At 37.9% G+C, this 24,032-nt stretch overlaps 2 long non-coding RNA genes across 4 annotated transcripts in view; one reads left to right on the top strand and one right to left on the bottom strand.

Moving 5' to 3' along the window:
* LOC136866391 (uncharacterized) overlaps nucleotides 1–24,032 on the top strand; it is a 93,606-nt gene that overhangs the window by 64,727 nt on the left and 4,847 nt on the right. The window contains exons 6-8 of one of the 3 annotated variants that reach the window (XR_011017937.1): nucleotides 20,375–20,486; nucleotides 22,068–22,311; nucleotides 22,697–22,774. This is a non-coding gene — a long non-coding RNA (uncharacterized lncRNA). Of the gene's footprint in view, nucleotides 1–5,632; nucleotides 5,743–20,374; nucleotides 20,487–22,067; nucleotides 22,312–22,696; nucleotides 22,775–24,032 lie in introns of those variants that run through there. The other 2 variants (XR_011017936.1, XR_010859536.2) reach the window with 2 other exon arrangements.
* Nucleotides 6,001–24,032, bottom strand: part of LOC136866392 (uncharacterized) — a 39,169-nt gene continuing 21,137 nt past the window's right edge. Inside the window, exon 3 of the long non-coding RNA XR_010859538.2 lies at nucleotides 6,001–9,564. This is a non-coding gene — a long non-coding RNA (uncharacterized lncRNA). The remainder of the gene's footprint in view (nucleotides 9,565–24,032) is intronic.

Below are 24,032 nucleotides of genomic sequence, written 5' to 3'. Positions count from 1 at the left end.
TTGCCTGTGTCGACTCATTAAAATGTAACTTGAAAGCTTTTCAGTCTGTCAAACACACAGGTAAATAGAACGCTATAACATACTAAGCAGATCTGGCCAACAGCTGGAAACTGCATGTGATAATAATGACAAACAGACTATTAAACAAGGAATAGTGTGTAGTTTTATTCCTTGTTTCTTCTTCTGCTTTTGTTTTGGCCGACTACGGACCACGTTGATTCAAATTCAGGTTGATCTGTTTCTGGGCTTTAATCCTTGTCCAGTGCTCCTTCATCCTTTCACTCTCTAATCTCCTCCTTCTTCTGTCCATGATGCTTGTGTACGGGATCTAACTTTTTCTTGAAACCTCTTTGTGACCTTGATCGTCGACTTGTAAACATCCCTGTCGCTGAATTCCATTCCTTGTATTCCTATTTCTTCCAGGTCCTTCTTCACCTCCTAATACCAGCGCACAGGAGATTTCCTGATCTCAAAAAATCTTATTATCTGATTGGTCAGTCTTCCCGGGTTCATTGTGTAGATTATGTCCGAAGAACATGGCTCTCCTCTTCTGCATGGTATCTGAGATCTTCTCCAACTTGAGATATAATTCTTGGTTCCCTTTCTTTCTCTATGATCTATCCTCTGTTCTTGGTGTCCCAGTATCTTCCTCAGAATCTTTCTCTCCACTAGCTGGAACTTCTTGACCAATCCTGCTTTTTTTTTTTTTTTTTTTTTTTTTTACAAGTATACCAATATAAAGCATCCTTGCAGATGACTGACTGGTAGTGTCTTGAGTTTTGCATTGATCGAGATATTCTTCTTGTTGTGTTCATAGTTAGTTTATATGCCAATTTCATCTTGTTGATTCTTGATAAGAGTTCCTCTCTTTCTGACAGGTACTGTCTATCCACTCCCCCAGATATTTGAATTACCCCACTTTCTAAAACCTTTCCCTCTCAACTGTCATCCACCTGGGTGGTGTTTTGATCTTGGTCTTGTTTAATAATGTGGTGTAATATTTATATTGAACTTGTGTGAAAAGCTTTTAAGTTACATTTAAGTGCTTGCACTGAAGTTAGTTGTGAGGTGCGAAATTCAGGTTTGTCACTGTTATGGTATTGTAAAGTGATAAATTTAAATAAAATAACTGTAATTAATGTGAAAACTAAATGTGAATAACGTGGAAAATAGTGGCTTGTCAGACCCTATCTGAAAATGTTTAGTAAAGCATCTTCTATTTTCTTTTTAATTCTTACATGCACATACTGAAAAATAATCCTGTATGTATGTTGAGTATAGTAGTGAAGTGTCATAATCACTGGCTCCTCGTAAAGGCAGGTGTGGTTTGAATCGTGGCCAATGCATGTAGGATAATTTGTATTTCTGTTGTGTCATTATCAACGGTAGCAAAGTACAATAGACTTCATCTAGTTTGGACCGTAGGCCGGACTAACCGACAATATATCTATATTGAGCTTAAGTGAAGTACAGTACATAAATAAAAAACCAAGTAGTATTAATGTGTCTTTACTAAATGTACGCACTCGAAATGAATTGATGTTGTCTTTATGATGTCTCGTCCATACACTATTGAAGTTTCACCCCCAATGAGAGATAAACACTCGTGGTGGAAAATTAAATGCAGAAAAACATACTGTATTACAAAAACTCAGAATTGAATGTGTAAACGTACACCAACATTTTGCATAAACATCACAGACTGTCATAAACAGAAGAAACTCACATTGCAGTATAGTACTGTGACATAAACTCTGTAGAATTAAAAAATTAAAAGAAATTGGCCATCTTTTTCTGTTTTTTGTGTCAATTTCTTTTTTTAGAAGCAAAATCACGCAACTTCTTTATAAACATTACATCATCTGCTGTTGCTTCTTTGCTTCTGTCAGCTGCTCGATATAAGTCACTGCCGATTGTAAAGCTGCACTTCCCTCAGCGTGACTCATTTTTCCCTCTTCATTCAAGGACAGGTGCCGCTTGGACTAGTAGTAGTCTACAGTACTGTACATTCCCAATACATTCGACTTCAGGATCAGGATTCAATTTTCAAAGGTTCTGTTAAAGAAATGCTATTTTTTGCTGAACTTTCACCCTAGTTATGTGGACTCTTAGAGTAGAAAAAGCAAAATGAAAATCTGAATATAATATAGGGGCCTACCAATTTAAGTTGTACAAGTCAGTGATCAGGAAGTTATCCATACTTATCAGAAATGCTTAGTGATTTTGTTTATCTAGTAGTAGTGTCAATTCTTGGAAGTGCTTGTTGTAAATACCAATAATCTGAACCTTAAGTTAAGAACTTTCCAATCTTTGGTCAGTTTTGGAGAAATTATTATAAAATGTTTAAACTAATAATACTAACGAAACCAATTACACTAGCAAAAGATGAAATCCCAACACCAAGAAGACAGTGTGAAGAAATGCAGTTTTGGCTAAGCAGTTCCCAGTCACGGGTTCAAGTAGGCACGAGAAGACATGCGACACGGTACATTAATAACTGCTGTAGTCGCAATCGTGCATACACTAGGGCACGTAGAGTTCAATGCCTGCTATACTTGGTCAGTCAAATCAGCAACAATTAGACTGTGGATTTGTCGTCCCACAATATCCCATTACATGCTCAGTGGGCAAAAGATCTCTCTGGTGATCTCACAGACCCAAGGCAACATCGACACACTGTAGAGCACGTTGGGTGTTGATGAGCCTTATCCTGTTGGAAAACATCCCCTTGAATACTGCGAATGAACGACAACACAACCAGTCAGTCACCAGTCTGATGTACAAATCCACTCCCAAGGTTCTTGGGATAATGACAAGACTGTTCCTGCTGTCAAAGGAAATCACTCGCCGGGCTGAATGGCTCAGACGGTTGAGGCGCTGACCTTCTGAACCCAACGTGGCAGGATCAATCCTAGCTCAGTCCGGTGGTACTTGAAGGTGCTCAAATACGTCAGCCTCGTGTCGGTAGATTTACTGGCATGTAAAAGATCTCCTGCGGGACTAAATTCCAGCACCTCAGCGTCTCCGAAAACCGAAGAAGTCGTTAGTGGGACGTAAAGCAAATAACATTATTTATTTAGGAAATCGCTCCTCAGACCATAACTCCTGGTCTAGGTCCAGTGTGTTGACACTTGCAGACAGGTTGGTTCCAAAATTCAGCTGACCTCTTCTTTACTAAACTACGGCCATCACTGGCACCAAGATAGAAATGGCTCTCATCTGAGAACACGATAGATCTCCACTCTGCCCTCCAATGAGCTTAGCTTGACACCACTGAAGTCTCAGTTGGCAGTGATTCGGACTTAGTGGCATGAGTGCTACAGGACACCTGGCTCAGAGTTGTCTCTCAAGTATTAAATTTGTTAAGTTCTTGTGTCACTCCTGTGTCAACTGAAGCTCTAATGGCTGCTGCAGATGCAGTACAAACCACCACAGTCATGCAGCAAATAAGACTCTTCCCTCTCTGTAGTCACCTCAGTCTTCTTGAGAAAGTGCTTCCCTGTGACCATTGTTGCTAATACCGATGCACTGTGGACACATCGCTGCCAAGGCTTTCTGCAGCTTCGTATAAAGAACATACCACCTTCTTGTAGTCCTACTACACAGCCTCGCAAGCTGCTGATATGCCTTCATCTCTATAAAGGCATGTTTGACTCTCGCCTATCTCATAACGTCAGCATTGGATGTACAAAGTGTACAGCACGTATTTAAAGGAAACTTACTTTGCAAGTCATAATGGCGCTACTAGCACCACTCTTTGTTGATTAGCGCACAAATTTGAATAGGCTTCTTCTTTCAGATGTGCAAACATGCCACCTCAATTTTGTTTATCTAGCACAACTCCTTGCTGGTGTTGGGATTTCATTTTCACTATTCTTTGGATGTCCCAGGAAGTGTGACTGAATAGTGTAGTAAGTGTCTTACGACTGATAATAGTTGAAGGGATGGTAAACACTCATCCTGTCAATATACAGGCTCTCTCATATAAATCCAGGCCAAACGCATGGTGTTTGTACTCCACGGCAGACGCCTCAGCTGAACTTATGTCGTGTGTGGCCGCCCTGCTTTAAGCGTGTATATCATCTTATATGAAATCTTACCTTATAAGAGATGCTGGAAGTGTCGTCCTTTCTGGGTATGTAACCCAGAAAGGCATGGTAGCTGTCGCGAGTGAGTTCTGCCACTGTGATGTTTCTGATTTCATTCGTAATATTTTCTTTCAGTTCCTCCAATGTGTGAGGATTTATTCGATACACTTTTTATTTCAGTTTAGCCCACAAATAAAAATCACACACTGTTTGTTAGATCTGGAGAACGAGGGGGAAATAGACCAGCACTGATCACTCTGTCAGCAAACACTTCTGATATTGTAAGAAGGGAATCTTCTGCTGCATGAGTAGAGGCTGAATCTTGTTGAAACCATCCACGCAATTTTTCTTCTTCCGTTAACTGATGGAAGAACGGTGTCAAACACGCCATGAAAAATAGTGGCTTGTCAAACTATGTCGAAATGTTTAGTAGAGCATCTTCTTTTTTCCATTTAATTTTTGCATGCTTTTACTGATTTTTTTTTCCATTGGCTTCATGACGCCCCGACACAGATAGGTCTTATAGTGATGATGGGACAGGAAAGGGCTAGGACTGGGAAGGAAGCAGCCGTGGCCTTAATTAAGGTACAGCCCCAGCATTTGTCTGGTATGAAAATGGGAAACCATGGAAAACCATCTTCAGGGCTGCCGACAGTGGGGTTCAAACCCACTATCTCCCGAATACCGACCGCATAAGCGACTGCAGCTACCAAGCTCTGTGAAATAAATTTTCTGTCATCTCAAAGATAACATGCCCAACTATTTGTCTTGCACTGATGATTGTTGTTTAAAGGGGCTTAACAGCTAGGTCATTGGCCCCTGTCTTGCACTAACAGCACACCAAACACCAATATTCCTAAACACTTAGGATTTTCTGCACACCAATAGCGAGAGTTATGGCTGTTCACACGACCATTAAGATGAAACCAGAAATTTTTCATACAAAAACACTGCGTTGCAGTGATAACTGTCTCACCATGTTAACAGTTGAGATTCAGACTGGCACTTGCAGGCTGCTTGCAAGGTCTAGAACTATGTGCACGCCTCCCGTACTGCAGCTGCTGTAGCGCAGAGTACAAACACCTTGGGTTCGGGCTGGGTTTATGAGAGAGACCCTGCATTGTGCCAACAAAATAAGGCTGGTTGATAAATATTTTGAAAGATTATTTTGTTGCTAGTAGGTAATTGTGTGCATCATATTTACATACACACACACACACTTCCAATTGTTGACAATACTGCTGTGTTTAATGTTTTAAAACAGCAACAGCTTATCGTTGCACCTGCGGATACCCCTGTGTAAAATGTTTTAATGGGTAACAAAACCCTATTGGCCAAAACCCCCTCAGGTTCGATGTAGTGAGAGTCCTATCAAAGATTTATCTGATATCACACAGTGTTTTTTTTCAGGTGCTTTGATGTGTTTTAAGTACTGCTATTGCACAAGTGGGGGAGTAAAAATGCTCCCCTCTTCTGCAATAGTAGTACTGTATTACTTGTACCTATTAATATTAATTTTTCTATAATTCTTTTTTCTTGAACAGGAAAGTTCGCGATTCATAAAAGTTTCGACGCTGAACCTGGACACTTGAAATGAGGTGTTGGACTTAGGGTATATTTTTAAGGTGTTTTTCTGGTAAAAATGTTTAATTTTAATTTATTTTTACTATATTTCTGAAAATTAAAAAAAAAAAACTAAGTCCAAACTTCTGAAATATTGTTGTAAAGTATTTGTGTGATTCATATGTTTATGCAATTATGAAAAAAAAAAAAAAAAAAACAACCTAAGTCCAAACTTTTGTAATTTTCATTTATTTAGAATGGAAAAGTGAAGTGTTCAAAATCCAGAAGTGTATTTTATTAAATTGAAAGGAAAATTAAAGGAATGTATAAACATTAACAAGTCCTGTTATTTTCAAACCTTTATTACTTAATTTTCTCAACATTACATGTAAATATAAGCATTCACCTTTTGTTAATCTCTAGTGCTAAAACACAAACTGCACTTTAAATATGAGAAACCTGGCACTTATTCAGCAGTTAATAGGAAGCAGTTGCCAACTTCAAATTAATAACAGGTCACAACAATGAACCAAAAAAAGAACACTGGCATTATGAATTTGAAAAGTACTGGAATGGTATAAATTTGGATCACTTCTCAAATTTCAAAAATATTAGCTTCTCTATATTCCAAAATGAATATGAAATACCAAATATATAATGGATTAAGTTCAAATTATAACTATATGTAACAACATATTTATACATATTTAAGTACCTTGCAGAACTTGTTTTTTTTTTTTTTTTTAACATGGCTTATTTATATAAGGTCTTTCCTACAAACTTTTGAGGTCAACAGAATTAAATTCTTATTTGACTGCAATAAGATAGCCAACTCAAAATCCCAACTTCAGCCAGCCATTACTAATGACACGCCATATGGCTATTTCAGAATATACAGAAAGTCAAAATGAATAGAAATGTGGACAATTTATGTTCACAGTTTATGTGTGAAACAAAGATGTCTTGAATTATTAAATCACCACAGGCTAGTCATATCACTTAAGATATAACAGATTTTTTGTCTATATTACTGGGACTCATCAAAATGAAACTCAGTCCTACATGGGCAGATAAGAGGGCAGTACAAATGTTATATTTTTGCATTTCAACACCACATTCAGTTTGTTGTGGTGAGCTGTTAAGTTCAAACAAGTTCCAGGCTATCATGAGGCATCAATGAGGACAATCTTCAAAAGAAAACTCATGATTTTTCATCATAATCATTCCAAGAAATTGGTAAACTCAAACAGGAAACAGTGCATTGCAAACAGATATAAAAGTACTCACAGCATTGAAAATAAAAAAGGTGAGTGAGAAAAAATCTCAACCTCAGGGAGGAACATTTGATAGGAAGACAAGTAAAGAAAAATCCAGCAATTCATGCTCCAAAACAGGCTATGATAGCTGAGAATATAAGAGAGGACATCCAGAAACTATTCAACTTATCCTAAGGAAAAGTAACAGGCATGGACAAATAGCTAGGAAAAAACATGTTAGCAAGATTAATAGGAAGAAAATCTTGAGCTTGATTAAGGAGTATATAGAAAATGATTTTAACTTCTGGAAGACCATTACTTTTGCAGATAAAAGCAAATACAATCTCTTCAGATCAGATGGGAAGATTGTCTGAAGGAAACCAAATGAGGAGTTGAAACAATCTACATCCAAGTGTCAAACATTGTGGAGGTAATTTAAACTGTCTGGGGGTGCATGTCAACTAGTGGACCAGGAGAGTTGACTTATTGATGGGACCATGGGTCAAAATGTGTATCTAGATATACTGAAAGAACATTTACAGACCTAATGCTCAAAGGCTTAAGTACTACAAAGATAATCCAAAGCAGATGTGGCTGCTATATAATTGCCCAAAAGTACAAGACACCTCAGTCACCAGACTTGAATGTGATGGAAAATCTATGGCATTACTTGGAAGTAGCAATAACAAAGCACCAGATTTCAAACAAAGATAATCTGAAAATGGCTATGTGAAGAATGGAAGAAAAGATCCATCTTATTACAAAAAGTTTTTGGTACAATCTATGCCTATGAGAAAAAGGGCATCCTACAAAGTATTGACTGTTAAAAACATGTTATTACAGATCACTTTAAGGTGTACAAGTTTTACTTTGACCTGTTTCATTTATATTTAAGATAGTATTAATTTTCTTTGAAAGTACAAGAAATAAAAGTATTTACTCTGTACCTTAGAGAAATGTGTATTTGTTAAATCAGAACCAAGGCTAAAATAAAGATTTTTTTTGTTGAATTCAAATAAAAAAAGCTTTCTTTTAGTGTACAAGTTTCATTTTGACTCAATATATGTCCTCAAAAAACATTAATTTTATAACTTCATTGTCCATAAGAACTATTAAAAACATTTCAAATAAAAATGCCTGACAACCCCACAACTTTTTCAATTGTGCAGTTAATTTTATATGTATTTCCTTTACTGAAATAATGAAAGTATTAGTGATGTTCTTCAAATTGTAATATTTTATTTCAATAAAAAATTAAGTTACTAAGAATTTTATTATATAATAAGACACTTTGAGAAATTCTTTTCAATTCTGTCCCATGTTAAAGTTTAAAATACCAAACAGTTTTTCTTCAGAAGTTATTGGAAAAATCTAAATTTTATGTAGTCTATTACAGAAAGTTCCACAATATACAAAGCATGTTTAAGTACCATTTTCAAATATGGCCACTGCAGTGGTTTGGTAATCATTCAGAACATGCAAACTCAGTGTGTACATCTGTAGGCTAGCCACAAACACCATCATGGAAGCATTCACCCGTATTTATGTTTCTTTGTGCGTATTGAAAATGGCTCCGACAATTAACAGTCCTGCCAAGTATGAAGTATATGCTGTGATTCAATTTCTAAATGGAAAAAGCATGAAAGCTGTTTAAATTCATCAGCAGGTTAGTGAAGTGAATGGAGAATACACTATGAACAAACAAATGGTAAGAAAATGGGTTAGAGGATTTAAAGAACTAATGTCAACAACAAAAATCATAGTGGGCAACCATCTGACAATACTGAAGACTTTGTGCAAAAAAGTTGACACAACAGTTCCAGGAAACAGATGCTTTAGTTTTGTCATAAGTTGAGTTGCCTGAAATGTCAAGGAGTGTCCTTTATGAAATTATGTCAGGATGCTTAGATTATCAGAAGTTGTGCTCACTCAATCCAAAACAAAAGGCATGGTATGCTCACAACAGAAGTTCTTTTCCTTCACAACAATGCAAGATCTCGCACGGCTAATCAACCCCGAGACCTCATTGCTTCATTTGGTTTGGGACAATTTGATCTTCCAGATGTGACCTAGTGTCTAGTGAGTACCACTTGTTCCTACATTTGAAAAAAAAGCATTTAGGTCAGCACCACCACAATGACCCAAAATCAACTACACTGCAGTGGCTGGCACATCAGGCAGAAGATTTCTATGAGGATGGAATTCATAAGCTGGTTTCATGTGACAAGTGCCTTAATATGCTTAGAACTTACAGTGAGAATTAGTTTGAGGTACAGGCTTACAGGTAAAAGAATTACTTGAAAAATACATTACTTCTTTCTATATCAAAACTGTAATTCCTTAAAAAGAACCACCTCATACTTTAACTATATTCAAATAGAAATTTATTTTCAACTTGCTATTTTTATCAATGCACTTCATTACTTGATTAGGAACATAGTTCTGTCAGAAAGTTTTATATTCATTTCCTTCACTGAAATAATACAAGTATTAATAATGTCCAGCTTGTAATGATTCGTTTCAATAAAAAATGAAGTTCCTGTGCAAAATTCAAAATTACACCAGTACTTTCTCATCCTGGTTGCTGAAAAACTTGTTAACTGCCATAGCAAATCTCCACCTCCTCCACAAAATACACAGAGACAGCTTTCACCAAACTGCAAACAAAAAGAAAATGATTTTTACAATTTTGTTTTAAATCACAAAAGAGGTTAACTGAAAACTAATCCTTTAAACTGTAATATCATTTATGCTCAACAATGCCAAAATATAAGCCAGAAAACAATCTTAATGAGGCTCATTATAGTTCCAAGTTTCATTATGATACAACTGACTAATTAGGCAAGGATAGCAAAATCCAACATGTCACACATTAACATCAATGCACCTACTAATATTCCACAACCACACAGCACATTCCCACAAATTCACTTCAACTGTACAATAAACAATTTGTACTTGAAATAAAGCTAGGTTATGATAACCTATCAAAGCTTTTAAAACATAACATTGTCAAGGTCTCTGATCCACTCACAGAAAATCAATAACACAGCACATGCACTCTGCACTGTTCAGTAAACTCAACTGTCAAGTGACATATCAACAGAAATTTATGAATATTTAAAAAAATAAAGTTAGAATTATTGTTGAGCATACAGTCATATGCAACTCATCTATAATGGTAATAAAGACGCTCATTTTATAAACATGCGAGTCCCAAACGAGTAAGCAGTATGGGCAGATATGCCGAGTGTGTGCTGAAGTATGGGGATAGCGCTAGAACTTGATCAAGTGAGGATTGGAAGTTAGCAGTGCAAGAGGAAGATCAATTTAGTAAGAGGATGAAGGGTGAGGAAGTAGGGGAGATGGCAGGGTTGCTGGTGGCAGTGGTGCTATCAGCACTGCTTATAATAGGTAGAGTAGAGTTAAACCCAGGGCCAAGCCCAATTGGTGCCCTAGGGTAGGAAGAGAGGCGCTAAAAGTGGAGGAGGCATGTCAGACCAACTAAAGGAGATTATACAAGATCATTCCAAGGAGTTAAAAAACTAAGACAGTGCATTAAAAGTGAGGTGGATGAGCTGAAGGAAAATGTGAGGAGAATGTGGCAGAGATGGAGGACATGCAATTGAAAGTCCAGTTACTGGAGAGGGAGGTGGCAAAACTCAAGAGAAATGGATGGGAAGTAGATAGTGATGAGGTACAGAGAGTGGGAAGAGTGAAAGGCAGAGGTGGGAGACCAATTAAGCTCAAGCTGATATCTACCCTGATGGTAGACATTGTCCTAAGGAACACAGGGAATTTAAAGGAAGAGAAGGTATGGTTGAAACAGGATCTAGGTAGTGAAGCAAGCAGAGAGTTTAAAGTATTAAGACACGTGGAGTGCGAGGAAACAAGGGCTGAGAGCGTTCATTAAGGGCAATAAGTTGGTGGTGGAGAATAGCCACTGGGTAAGAGAATGGCCAATAGAAAGGCTGCAACATATGGACCAAAATTAGGGAAAAGAGAGCAGCAGGTGCAACAAGAGAAGAGGAGAGCTCGGCAGGGGATGATGGAGAAACGGCTGTTGGCAAGGGGAGGAGAGAGGACCAGCATGAAGAAAGAAGAGGCAAGAGTGAAGATGGCCAGGAAGAAGAGGATGTTCATCGTACAGAGAGGGGCATAAGCAGTCGTGTGCCACCGGAAAGTGCTGTCTTGGAGAAGACAAGTAGCCGGAGAGAGGTAACGACCAGGACTAGAAGTGTAAGTCTGAAAGATCTGTGGAGGACAAAAATAAAGGGCAGGAGGAGAGCAGGAGCAAAGAGTCAGGTAAGACATCTAAGAAGGTAGAGAGCAGAGAGGAAACAGAAGGACTACAAGTTTAATAATGCAGCTGAGGTAAATAGAAATAGGGTGACAAGGAGGGGGCAGAGGAGGGTAGTAGGCAGCTAGGGTATAAGATAGGCTTTGTAAATATTGAAGGGGTAGGAAGTAAGCTAGGGAATGAATAGGTTAGTAAGATGGTGGAGAGTTATGACATAGTAGCCCTCCTAGAGACATGGCTAAAAGAAGGGATAAATCTAACCTGGAAGGGGTTCATGGTAAGGAATAACACTAAGAAAAAGGGGAGAAATCCTGGCAGAATTTCATTATTTTCATTAAGTGATCAAGTTAGATATAGATGAGCTAGAAGAGGTTTTATGGGTTAGGTTTAAAATGGAGGGAGCTGAAAGGAAGAATGTGTGTATGGATTTCATATACAACACACCAAGGGGATCAATATATGCAAATGATTACTTCTTTGATGGTCTGATAGAGAAAATAAATATTATTAGTGGCAAGTATGAAGAGGACAGAGTGATTTTGTTAGGGGGCTTGAATGCGAGAATTGGGTGCTCCAGCCCAGAGTATGGTACAGAGGAAATGAGAGTAAAGATGGGAGGTAGGGTAAGTGAAGATAAAGGGAGGAACATTTACAGACAGAAGTTGTTAGAAGTATGTGGGGCAAGCAACTTGTACATTCTAAATGGGTGGTGGAAGGGCAATGGAAGGAAAAATGACATTACAAATGAAGGAGGAAGTGTTATTGATCTGATTATTAGTTCAGAAGATATGTTAGACAGAATCAACAGGATGGAAGTGGTTGATTGGGTAGAATCTCATCATTCCCCAGTATATATAATCGTGAATAGGAATGGGGGTGCAGAGGGGGGGAGTGAGAGGCCGCAGAGTCCCCAAGTATATCTGGACAGAGGAGGGTAAAGCAAAGTTAAGTAATTTTCTGGAAGAGGAAGAATTCCAGATCAGGGTAGGGATTGAGATAGCAGCAGAAGGCAATTATATTGATAGGACAGTAGAGCTACTGGAATATACAGGGAGGAGAGTAGCATAGGAAAAAATCACACAGGAATAAGACCAGAGAGGTGGGGGAGGGTTGGTTTGATAAGAAATGCAAGGCAGAAAGGAAGGCAGTGATGAGAGGGCTGGTTAAGTTCAGGAAACATGGTGGGAGGGGGTTAAGGGAACAATCCTGCAGGTTGAAGGAATTTAAGAAAATGCTAGGAGAGAGGAAAAAGGCATGGCAGGAGGCTCAAACAGAAGCTTTAAACAGGGAAGGAGATAAGGTGTGGGCAAGGGTTAATAAAATTAATAGGGGACGAGTAGAGACGAAACCAAAAATCAAATATGGAACATGGGTGGAGTATTTCCAGGAACTATTAGGCGAACAGGAAGGGTGGGTAAGGGTTGATGGAGGTTATAAAGTGGAAAGTGGGTTAGAGAGGGGCTGTCAAGAGTTGGATAAGAGAACAGGCGAGGTGGTGACGAGTGATAAGTAAACTGAAGATCAGGACTGCAGAGGGGAAAGTAGGATAACTAATGTGTATTGGAAGGAAGTAGCAAAAAATAGGCAGGTGATAGAGTTTGGGCAAAATTCCCTACAGAATGGCAGAAGGGGATCATAATTGAAGGGGTCAGGGCAAAAGAATGCCAAGCAACATTTTTGACAAAACTGAGCTGTCTGTGCCATTTGTTGAGGATTATGATAAGCTATCAGTAAACACTGAAAACTTGCATAGAAACACATTCAAGTGGCACTGCATGTGACTCATCTTGTTGCCCCCAACAGTTCTTAGAAACTCGGAGCAAAAGTGTCAAGCAACCAGGAGACCCAGATTACCATGGATTGTAGGAGGAAGCTTGTGTTTTCGAGTGATTCTGAAGAATATCTCAGTGATCCTGATGTAGACGCAGACTATCTTCCTCACATAGCATGTGAAATTTCCTCTCAAAGTGGAAGTGAGGTAAGTGTTGCTTGGCATTATTTTGACCATAACTAAAGTTTCCACCATTGTTGCTGGGGTTATGTAAATTATTAAGTCATTAGGTAATGTTTTAGGAACCGTTATAACACTCTTGGATCTATAGCAAGTGGCTTTTTCAGTTCAAAGTTTACTGAAGTTAGTTTAAGGCCTTTATTGACCAACATTCACAAATATGCATTATTTGGCTTGGCACATTGCTCCAATTTTAAATCTGTTGGTGTCAGTCATCTTTCTCAAGAAAGGTTACATTGTCACTTGCAATCAGAGGTTCAAACGAGTTAACAGAAAAACTAGTGCATAATTTTGCTGCACTCTTAAAGTAATCGTTATTAGTTACATAACAGAGGATACAACATGGGTATTTCTCATACTAAGACTTCGTGTTTTACACTGTTTAGGATATCCTGGATCATTCAAGGATACCATAACATTTGCCTGAGAAAGGCCCAAATTCTAGGAAGAGAATATGTAGCACGTAAGACCAGAAAAGTTGTTCCAGGAGCAAAAGTTGGAGAGCTATGTCACTGTCTCCTGAGATGTTTTGAACTTGAACAGATATTGTCAATATTTAATGGGTTTTGGGATCTCGCTGATTTTGATAAGCAAAATGCTTATTTATTTGGATGTATTGGAGCTATTCCTGTAAAACAGAGATACGGGACACCTGAAGGAGAGCCAAGCTACAGAAATTGTGGACATACAATGTAGGCATTCATGACTGTGGTAAAGACTTAGTGTGCATGTTTTTGTGGGATAAGAGTAATGTAGGAGAGGCAGTGACAAAATAGGTAGTGCAGTTTTGAAGTATCTGAAAACAAACGCCATCGATGCTAAAAAGCTTGTGATTTTTTCTGATAATTGCAGGGGCCAGAATAAAAACTGGAATATAATGGCACTCTGGCCTTATTTAATTCACACTAAACGATTTAATGAGATCGAACACTGGTTTTGAACATCTGGTCACACATTCTTGCCATCAGATAGAGACTTTGTTAAAATTGAGAAGTACCAACAAAATTAACCGCCTCGACGATGCTGCCGACTAGAAATGTATCATTCAAGAATGTGGGAGAAAGAAGTTCAGTGTAACAGACACGAAACAAGACGACTTTTATGACCTGGCAGCATTCAAAGTTGGACTCCTGAACACCAGTAAAAAAACGTGTAAGTGGCATGGAATTTAAAATCACAAACATAATTTGATGAAATTTGAAGCAAGTAATCCATGGTTTATCAAACTAAAAACAAGAGTGAATATGGATTTTGAAGACTGTAGCGAGCAAAAAAGAGGCAACACCACAACGTTGAGCTTGAAACGAAAGTACACTACTGTGCGAAAAATAAAGAAAAATAAACTGCAAGATATGTTGAAACTCCTGGACTATGTCCCACCTGTCCATCACCAGTTTTATCTCAGCTTGATTCCTGATTCTGAAGACACTAATGAAGTTGAAGAAGTGTAGGAAAGGAGCAGCAAATGATCTTTTAGTTTTAATGTTATGCATGTGCAGTTGTAAGTCCCTAAATTCCATATTTTGAAAAGATCATAGTTAAAAGATAGACCTTTTTCCGTGATGGGTTTATGTTGATTTATTTAAATTCTTTTCAGTTGCCAGTTCTACCCTGATTTCCACTGCTACCAATTTAAATATTGGTGGAAATGTTATTTTAATTGAAGATTGGTGTTAGTTTTCATTTCTGATTAAAATAGTTGAAATATCAGACATTGTTTCATTATCACAAAATAATATTCCTAAGATAAGTGTCACTCCCATTGGGGCAATAAGTGCCAAGCCACAGTATTCTGTAACATGGTATTAAAAAAGTATTGACTTACTCTACAAATAGCAGCCCAAAAGAAATTATGCCTGCAAATCACATACAATGAATATTACTGAACCTTTCAAAGCTATTATTACATCATTCCCGTGAATGGTACGATTTCACGACTTGAACAAACTTTCTAACTGCTCTCCCTTAAAGTTAAGAAAATGTTGCTTGGCACTCTTTTGCCCAGACTCCTTCAATTGTCCTATTTATAAAAACAAAGGGGAGAGGATTACTCAATTCTATCAATTTTTCAAAATGGATTTAGGAAAGAGGATGACAGCTGATAATTTAATGATTGTGAGAACTATAATTGATAAATATGTGAGAAAAGTAGGCACTAAAGTGTTTATTGCTACAATTGACTTCCAGAAGGCATTCAATTCAGTGAGCAGGGAGGCCTTGTTTGAAAGACTGGGGAGGGTTGGGGTGGGAGAGAAGATGAGAAGAGCAATCAGAAGTATATACAAGAAAGTATTGTAGCATCAGGGTGGAGGAAGGGGTGGTGAGTGGAGTGACCGAGTCTAAAGTTGGGCTGAAACAGGGATGTAAATTGTCGCCAATCCATTTCCTATTGTTTATTAACAACCTACTAGGTGGTCATGTAAAGAGGAAGTGGGCTCACCTGGTACTAGGCAAACAAATTCCTGGATTGATCTTTGCAGATGACTTATTGTTGCCGTCATTGACAGGAGGTCTGCAAAGAATTTTGAGTGAAGTAGGGAGTTTTGTGAAGAAATGGTCATTGAAGATCAACAGTAAGAAGTCTAAGGTGATGGTATGCAGGAAAGGGAATAAAAAGAAACCAGGGGCTAAAGTGGGTAATAAATGGGGAAGTGATAGATGGTGGAAAAGATGGAGTACCTGGGGGTGATGTTGAGTAGAAATGGTAGCTGGGTGGAGCAGATTAGGCAGGCCAAATGGAAGGGCTAAACAGCACTCTCAGTAACTAGGATATCTGAAAATAAATTTAGGGGGGGCAAGCTATGCTATACAAAGTATGGTGTTTAATGCAGTGGTGAAGAGTAAAATGCTGCATGCTTCGGAGGTCTAGGGCGTAGAAAAGGAGTGTGATATTAGAGCATGTTCTGCAAGATTGTTATGGGCCTACCCTTATGCACCGCAAGTGCAGGAGCGAAGATGCTGTGTAAAGAGTACATCAAGATCGATATTTTTAAAAGAGTGCTTGGTTACTGGTGTAGATCAAGAGAAGGTGGAGGGGGGGCTAATTCTGCAGTCAGCCTACCAAAATCAAATGGAGGACTATTATGGTGATTACTGGGTGGACAAGGTTAAAACTACCTTAGATAGACTGGGGTTGGGCAAGTTTTATAATTTTAAATGGGGGAGGAGTAGGAGCACGCATTGGAAACGTGAATAAGAGGGCAAGAGAGATTGCTGACCAAGAGCTGGTGGCCAAATGTCTGATTAGGGCTACCCTAAAAATGTTTGAGGGTAAATCAGATGGTAAATTTGAGAGTGGAAAATGTAAATAGGAGGAGAGGGCTAATCTGGTGGTTGTTAGGTGTATATATTAATAAAGGTTGGATGAAGATAAAAGTAAGTACGTTGTATTATGTGGTGAAGAAAAGGACTTTTCATTTGCTGAAAGAGCATAAAGAAACTCTGGAAGAGAGGCAGGTGTTTATTAAACAATTGGAGTGGATCTCTCATCCGTGCAATGGAGATAAGCTTTTGAGGAGGTTAGTGTTGGAATGGAAGAGTGCTGGAAATTTGTGTAGGTTTTTGACAAAAATCAGAAAAAGATGTACAGCAGCCTTAAAGGCAAATTCTCAGTTGTGCCAAGAGGAGGAAGATCCTAGTAGTGGTTTGTCATGACACAGGCAGTGTTAAATTTCACGAATCAGAGGAAATATCAACCTTCCTCGCTGCTGACTAGCAGCAGCAAAGGGGGGAGGGGAGGTGCTGGTGTGTGCCACCACAAGGAGGCATCCTAGCACATGCAAGATGCTAGGTCAGGAGAGATCGGGTGACATGCCATTACGTACCCAGGAGGTGAAGTTGTTAACCTTGGGTTGCCATATTTTGCCTGTTTTGTTTTCTGTTTAACACAGTTGGCCACAAGGCCAGTGGGTTTACTTTTTCCTTGTTTTTGTGTTTAATGTTGTTATGCCCACCAGCATGGGGTATTATTGTATCCTTATAATGTATTGTCTATGTAGTCTGTTTTATTTATTTTTTTGCTTTTTGCTTGTAATTTTTCTAGTTTTACTCGTTTGTTTTTTCAATTGAGAATTTCCATTTTTCTCCGCTAAGATCAATTAGGTTGTGAAACTGTAAGATCGGGAGAAAAATAAAGGTTACTTTCTTACTATAAACATGCTCATTCTTACTTATTGCCAATATAGGCATGCTGCATAATGTACTATTATAATATTACTTTGTATATAATAAAGTGTACATCCAAACCATCACACCAATTAGAAAGAAACCTGTCAAGGTTCATTTAGACAAGAGTGGCACATGTCACAGGATCTATCAACAGAATTATTTATAAAATAGGTCCACATTTTGAAGATATTAAATACCAAAAATAGACAAGATGAGAGAAAATGACCCCAAAATATGGAGGGAAATATATATTATTGCAATGGAGTGAGTACAATCATAGTACCAACCAAGTTGCCATACAGTTAGGGTCATGCACCTGTGAGCTTGCATTTCAGAGATGGTGGGTTCAGATCCCACTGTCAGTAGCCCTTAAAATGTTTTTCTACAGTTTCTCCCTTTTCACACTGGCTTAAGTAAAGCCACTGCAACTTCCCACTATCCCACCATCACCATAAAATCTGTCAGTGCAACAAAGTAAAGACTTTAAAAAATACTTTAAAAAAAAAAATAGAGTTCTTGCAGAGCATCTATACATCATTACAATGTTACACAATCCACTGTTCTGGATATTACTATCCACATTGCTGAATGGTAAATACTTCATCTGCTGCCCCTTTCACTTCACATATCTCAAAGGCATCTGACCATCTCCAAGATTATGAAATAATTTTCCTTCAACAGGCAGGCTTTAAATTCCTGTATAACTTCATTTTAATGCATGAAGTGAATCACACTCAAATACAACTCAGTGTAAAAGAAAACTAACAAGCACATACAAAATCAAATATAAACAGAATTTTTGTTCCTGAACATTAGTTGGTAGGACTCGCCCTGCACTTCTGCTATGCTTAGGCGAGACCGTTAGGAGTGAGAGAGTGTGCTGTTAGATATTTCCTGCCTTTTTGTCAGTAACGCTCACGATGTCGGAGCAACAGGTGCACCCCTCCACAATGCAACACAATTATAAAATTTCTTGAAATATGCCACATATTGACTGCAGAGTTCAGTGATCAAACATTGTTAAGGAAACGTGTTTGCCTGGCATAAAAAGTTCAAGGAAGGACAAGAACGTGTGGAAAATCAGCAACACGATCGCACTCCTCAGACCAGCATTACAGACAAAAATATTTGTGCGGTTCAAGATGTTGATGGTTGGCAGGCGAAAGTTGACGCAAGTGTGATAAACTGATATAACTTGAAAACAACATTCTTTAACATTCTTTAACCCATGGATAAATAATGCAACTATCAAGCTTGAATGATTATTTTACAATTATCATTACTATTTGTAATATATGCCTATGAAGTGTTTACATCCAGTTAGTATTATTATTATTATTATTATTATTACATACGATACAATCAAGTTTGTGAGGTTATGTCATGAAACATGTGCTGTACATAAATATTTGTACGAGTTCAGTTAATGTAAAAACCTGTAAATTATTATATATATTATTATTATTATTATTATTACCTGTATATGATGTGTAATCTGCTACAGAATTGTGAAACACACTAACATCCAGAATGGTTCTAGATCAGACGAGATGGTAGAATATTCAGTCCATTATAACCATAGGGTTGGGCACGAGATTTTATGTGAAGGTATTTTTGTAACCTATCATTCTAGAAGCCTGGCCAGGCACCTATATAAGGAGGCAATCTTGACAATAGAGACTAGTTCAATCAATCAATCAATCCTGATCTGCATTTAGGGCAGTCTCCCAGGTGGATCTGTTTTCCTGGCCGTTTCTTAAATGATTTCAAAGAAATTGGAAATTTATTGAATATCTCCCTTGGTAAGTTATTCCAATCCCTAACTCCCATTCCTATAAATTAATATTTGCCCTAATTTGTCCTCTTGAATTCCAACTATCTTCATATTGTGATCTTTCTTACTTTTAAAGATGCTACTCAAACTTATTCGTCTACTAATGTCATTCCACGCCATCTCTCCGCTGACAGCTCGGAACATACCACTTATGATATAGATGTTGATTCCCATAGGGAATCTGAAATATTTGTTCCGAATGAGTAAATTTATAATACCAATATAAATGGTCTGTTATTGGACATTATAAATTTTACAGCTAACTCATTCCTGGTTGCCAGCGTTTCACCCTTGTGTGCTAGGCTGGGCTCATCAGTTGGTACCTAGCACACCTACCAAGACGCTGGCTAGTGCATACCGTGGAGGCCAGTGTGTAGGCTAATTGTAGCCATCGGCAGTGCCAATGCACTATGCAAAGATAACTAAAACGGGAGCTTTATTAAACATTCTAGAAAATATTAACAACCTAGATTAAAAATCTAATTCCATGTATAATCTTAATGATATTCCAGAGAAAAAACATCCTCATTGACAATAATCTAGAAAGATACGAAGCAATATACAATTAAGTTTGCCACAACACAATACAGATCCATCCTCCCATTCTTCTGCTCCCTCTCCCTTGGCTCATCCGCCATTTCTCCTAGCGAACAATCTCAGAGCAGTCCCCAGTCAGTGTGAAGGTCAACACCAACCCAACTTTAACTATACAAGCACAGGGCTGGAAGAAAGAGGAAGCAAGTAACGTTTCCAACTCCTCAACCTCAACTTTTTTCGTTCTCACACTCTGCTTTTTGGCTTCACTCTTAGACACTGGTTACATTTTTTCTCTGTGAAGAAATTTATGGAGCTCAAAACTTCACTCCTTTCCAGAAATGTGACGAACAGATAGCATTTGAGTCATAATTTTGAAGTATTCCTTCAGCCAGTCAATTTGTGTGGTAAACACAGTTGGACCACACCTGTTCCAACCAGATTCATCTTACAAGATTGAAGCAATGAACATTATTAAACATGGATTTTTATTGTTATTACTACTTTGCCTTGCACTTTCTTGTAGTTGTATATCACCCCCTGTATATTCTTCATCTTCATTATCAAAATATAGCTCACCAGAATCACTATTTATGAGGAAACATTCAATTTCTTCAACAGATGAATGTATACTTCAAGACTCCATGATGGCTACACGTTAGCAGGAAAGATGTTCCACTTCAACAAAGCTGAAATAACATTACATCGCTTTCAAGACAAGTGAAATGGAGTGGTATATCTTCCATACAGAACTTCTTTGATCATTTGCATGGAATTTCAAAGCATGACACTAAATCCCATTCATGTGAGATCGGTGAAGTACACATTGCACCAAAACTTTATATATATATATATATATATATATATATGGGTTTGGCATTGAATGGGTTAAACAGATCCTTCATTAAATGGCAATTTGTATTGAATAGGTGGACTTTATACATGTAAATTCTTTGTAAGAATTCTATCTTAGTTAACAGGGATGCTTTCACAGCCCGTACTTGTAGACAAGATATGGGCTTATAGGATTTATGCCACGTCAAGAAAATAAACTCTTTACATTTCGCAGAAAACTTTGCTTCACATCTTCAGGAGAAAATATGATGGTTTGAATTTAAGAATATTTTACCGTTTGAGAACTGTAGTGGTACGCTTCATCACCAGGTGGCTCGCTGTATGCTGGCACAGCGCTCCAAGCGGGAGATGACAACAAAGCTCCAATATGACATGACGGCTTGGAATGAACCAAGTGGTGATGAATGTACAAGTTTGGAAAACACCGAAACAAAATAATATAGAAAGGACAGGACAGAGAACTATACCTACATAAATCCTTAATGGCTGGCAACCACGTATTAATTGATAGCCAGTGTCCCTGTTGAAATTGTTAGGATTCTTATGTATTTCCACAGCTTCCCATATAATCCTAGACCTGTAGTGCTCAGCTATTGCTGACTTGTCTGGCTGGTTGAGACATTTCTTTGGTGTTCCTTAATGAGTCCCAATGGACCGCATGTTTGGCCAATGTATACCATGCTGCAAGTACAGGGAATTTTGTATACCTCAGGGTGTAAGAGGTGACAATTTGTCCTTGCTTTTACCTAAACTACAAGCAATTTTAGTGACAGTGCCAAACACGGTTTTTATGTTATGCTTGTGAAGGACCTTGGCAATTCCGTCTGGGGTGTTGTGAATGTAATGCAGGTAGGCAGTTCCTTCACCTCTTTCTGTGAGCTTCGATCAGTTGTCCCTCTGCGATGCAGGGCTCTATCAATCTGTAGATCGCTATAACCATTACCCTTGAACGAGACTAGTGCCCATCTCCTCCGTAAAGAGTTTCACCTTGTTTTGTTGACAAAGCATATGCGCATATCATGCCTACAATTTATCTTAGATTATCTTTCACTCAAATAGTTACTTTCTTACTCAGCTTTTCTTCATTCTGTATATCAGAGCAGTCTCGTTCATATTCTATCCACCATCCTTTTCATCTTGGGTTACATCTGAAGTTGGTTAACTCAATTCAGTATTTCCCCCTCTAATATTAACCAATATTTTGTTACCTGCTTGTATACTTTACATTCTGGTAGTCTATTATTCTGTAGAACCTGTTATGTATTATCTCATTCTTTACTTCATTGCCACATGTATCTTGACATACACTAGCCACAAAGGAGATGGCAAACAGAGTGCAGAAGAGACAGAAGGAAAAATACTGTCCTATACTTCGATGACTCCCAATTCCAAACAAGCATGAATATGATAAAAGCTCTCACATTATTTACTCTATGTCTCACCTAGAAAATTGTTACAGTCCATGGAGCAGAGAACCAGCTCTGTCTAAGATCATGTGCTCATACATCCATCAGAGAAAAGGCTCTTGTTCAACCTGCTGGGTTAGGCCCAGTGGCAAGTTTGTATATGAATTTGAGTTCACTCCAGAAATTACAAGTAGAATTGACGTCAGGGGAGCAGGAGAGTCAACTGACTGAGCAAGATGGCAGCCAGTATGTGAAGAACAAGGGCAGATGAAGATAGTCTTAAAATGAATATGCAAGGTAAGTCTGGAGTATTTGCATCACATTACATATTCTTTGCTATTTTCCTCTCCAAACATCTCTTTCTTTGAAATGTTGTCCGTTCATTTTTCCTCATCTTATTTGTTTTTTCCACTTACTGTTAGATGCTAGTATAATTCCTAAATGTTCTATTTTATTCACTACCTCTAATTCTACACCTTCAAAATACCACTTTTTTCTTTAGTTGTTCCCCATTTTTTAAATGTTAATTTTTAAATGCCATTTTGCACAATATTCAGCAGTCCTTGTGATGCTTCTCTGCATACAGATTAATGATAAAGATAGCAGAAGGATGTTATCTGTGAAGACCATACCAGGCTTTGTTTTTATGTTAAGACATGGACTTATGTTCTCATTCCCAAAGGATGGATGCAACTCAACTGAACATTTTTCACATATTGGGCAACAGACCGAACATCTCCGATAAATGGTTGAAGGGATTAAGGAGGACATCTCTAACCAATCAAAATACAGATAAGTGATCAACAACTTCCACGATGAGCAAAAGCAGAACAGCGGCTGATGATAGGCGGCCAGCAAAAGAAGGCAATGATTTTGGTATGAAATTCAGAAATCCCTTATAGTTACTTGACAAGATTTCTAATGGCCCTGAATAAGGAAAAAAAAAAAAAAAAAGTGATAATTTGCACACAGGCTTCAGCCCAATATTTTTATAGATCTCTCCTGTCACTAAGTCGCCTTTCACTTTAATCTTGCATTTAACCTCTGAAAGCAGTTTTCTATGGTATTAATTTTAATCAACACCCCAATTCTAGCCAACTTGGCAGCAACCGCCCCTCTGCCGACAGAATCAAGCTTTCTCTAAATCTATAGCTGTAATATATAATTTATCACCTTTTCACTTTAAGTACTTATCTATTATTGTTTTCATGACAAATATATTGTCTGAAGTTCTCATTCCTTTCCTAAATCAAGACTGGTACACCAAAACTCTAGTAATCCTCCACCCATTTATGAGTTTTTTCCAGTATAAAGTTGGGTAAGTCTCCCCTATAACAATTTGTATTAGTTCTGTTCCTTTTATATATGGGACTTTATTCCTTTTTGCCAAAATCTTACGATTCTCATTCCATCAAGAACTGTGCTCAATATTTGTTATTCCCAGCATAAAACTTATGCTCTTTCCAAAATGCATAAGAGATTCCACTAAGAGCAATGTGGTAAATAAGCAGCTAAGAGGGAATTGCATATAAGCTTCCTCCATTGTCAACTGAATTATTCATATAGACATCACAGTAGACCAAATGCTCATAGGATTTCGAAGGCGCTGTGTTTTCCTACAGTATATAACAAACTGGCCAAATATTACTTAAAATTATACATACTGTGCAACAGCAAAACATATTACACATCTAATTTTGAGCTGTATTGCAGAATTTGGAAACAGGTCGTTTTATGATGCCCAATAATCTACCCGACATTTTAAAAATATTGACCGTTTCAATATAAAATTTGAACCGCAACATTACCACAGGCAACTATTACACCAGTTCACATTTTTTTTTGGTACTCTTAAAAAGAACAAAAGAGAAATACCACCCGAGCAAAACGAGAGCTTTGAAGTTTTGTATGTTTGGATTCCAGTACAGCAACACTTTTGTCCATCATGAAACCTACATAGCGATTTCTGTCAGCTATACACAGTTGCAATGAAATTGACAAGGATGCCAAGAAGGCAG

Source organism: Anabrus simplex, chromosome 3 (genome assembly GCF_040414725.1).
Source record: "Anabrus simplex isolate iqAnaSimp1 chromosome 3, ASM4041472v1, whole genome shotgun sequence".
NCBI lineage: Eukaryota > Metazoa > Arthropoda > Insecta > Orthoptera > Tettigoniidae > Anabrus > Anabrus simplex.
This window is presented reverse-complemented; position numbering and strand designations above follow the sequence as displayed.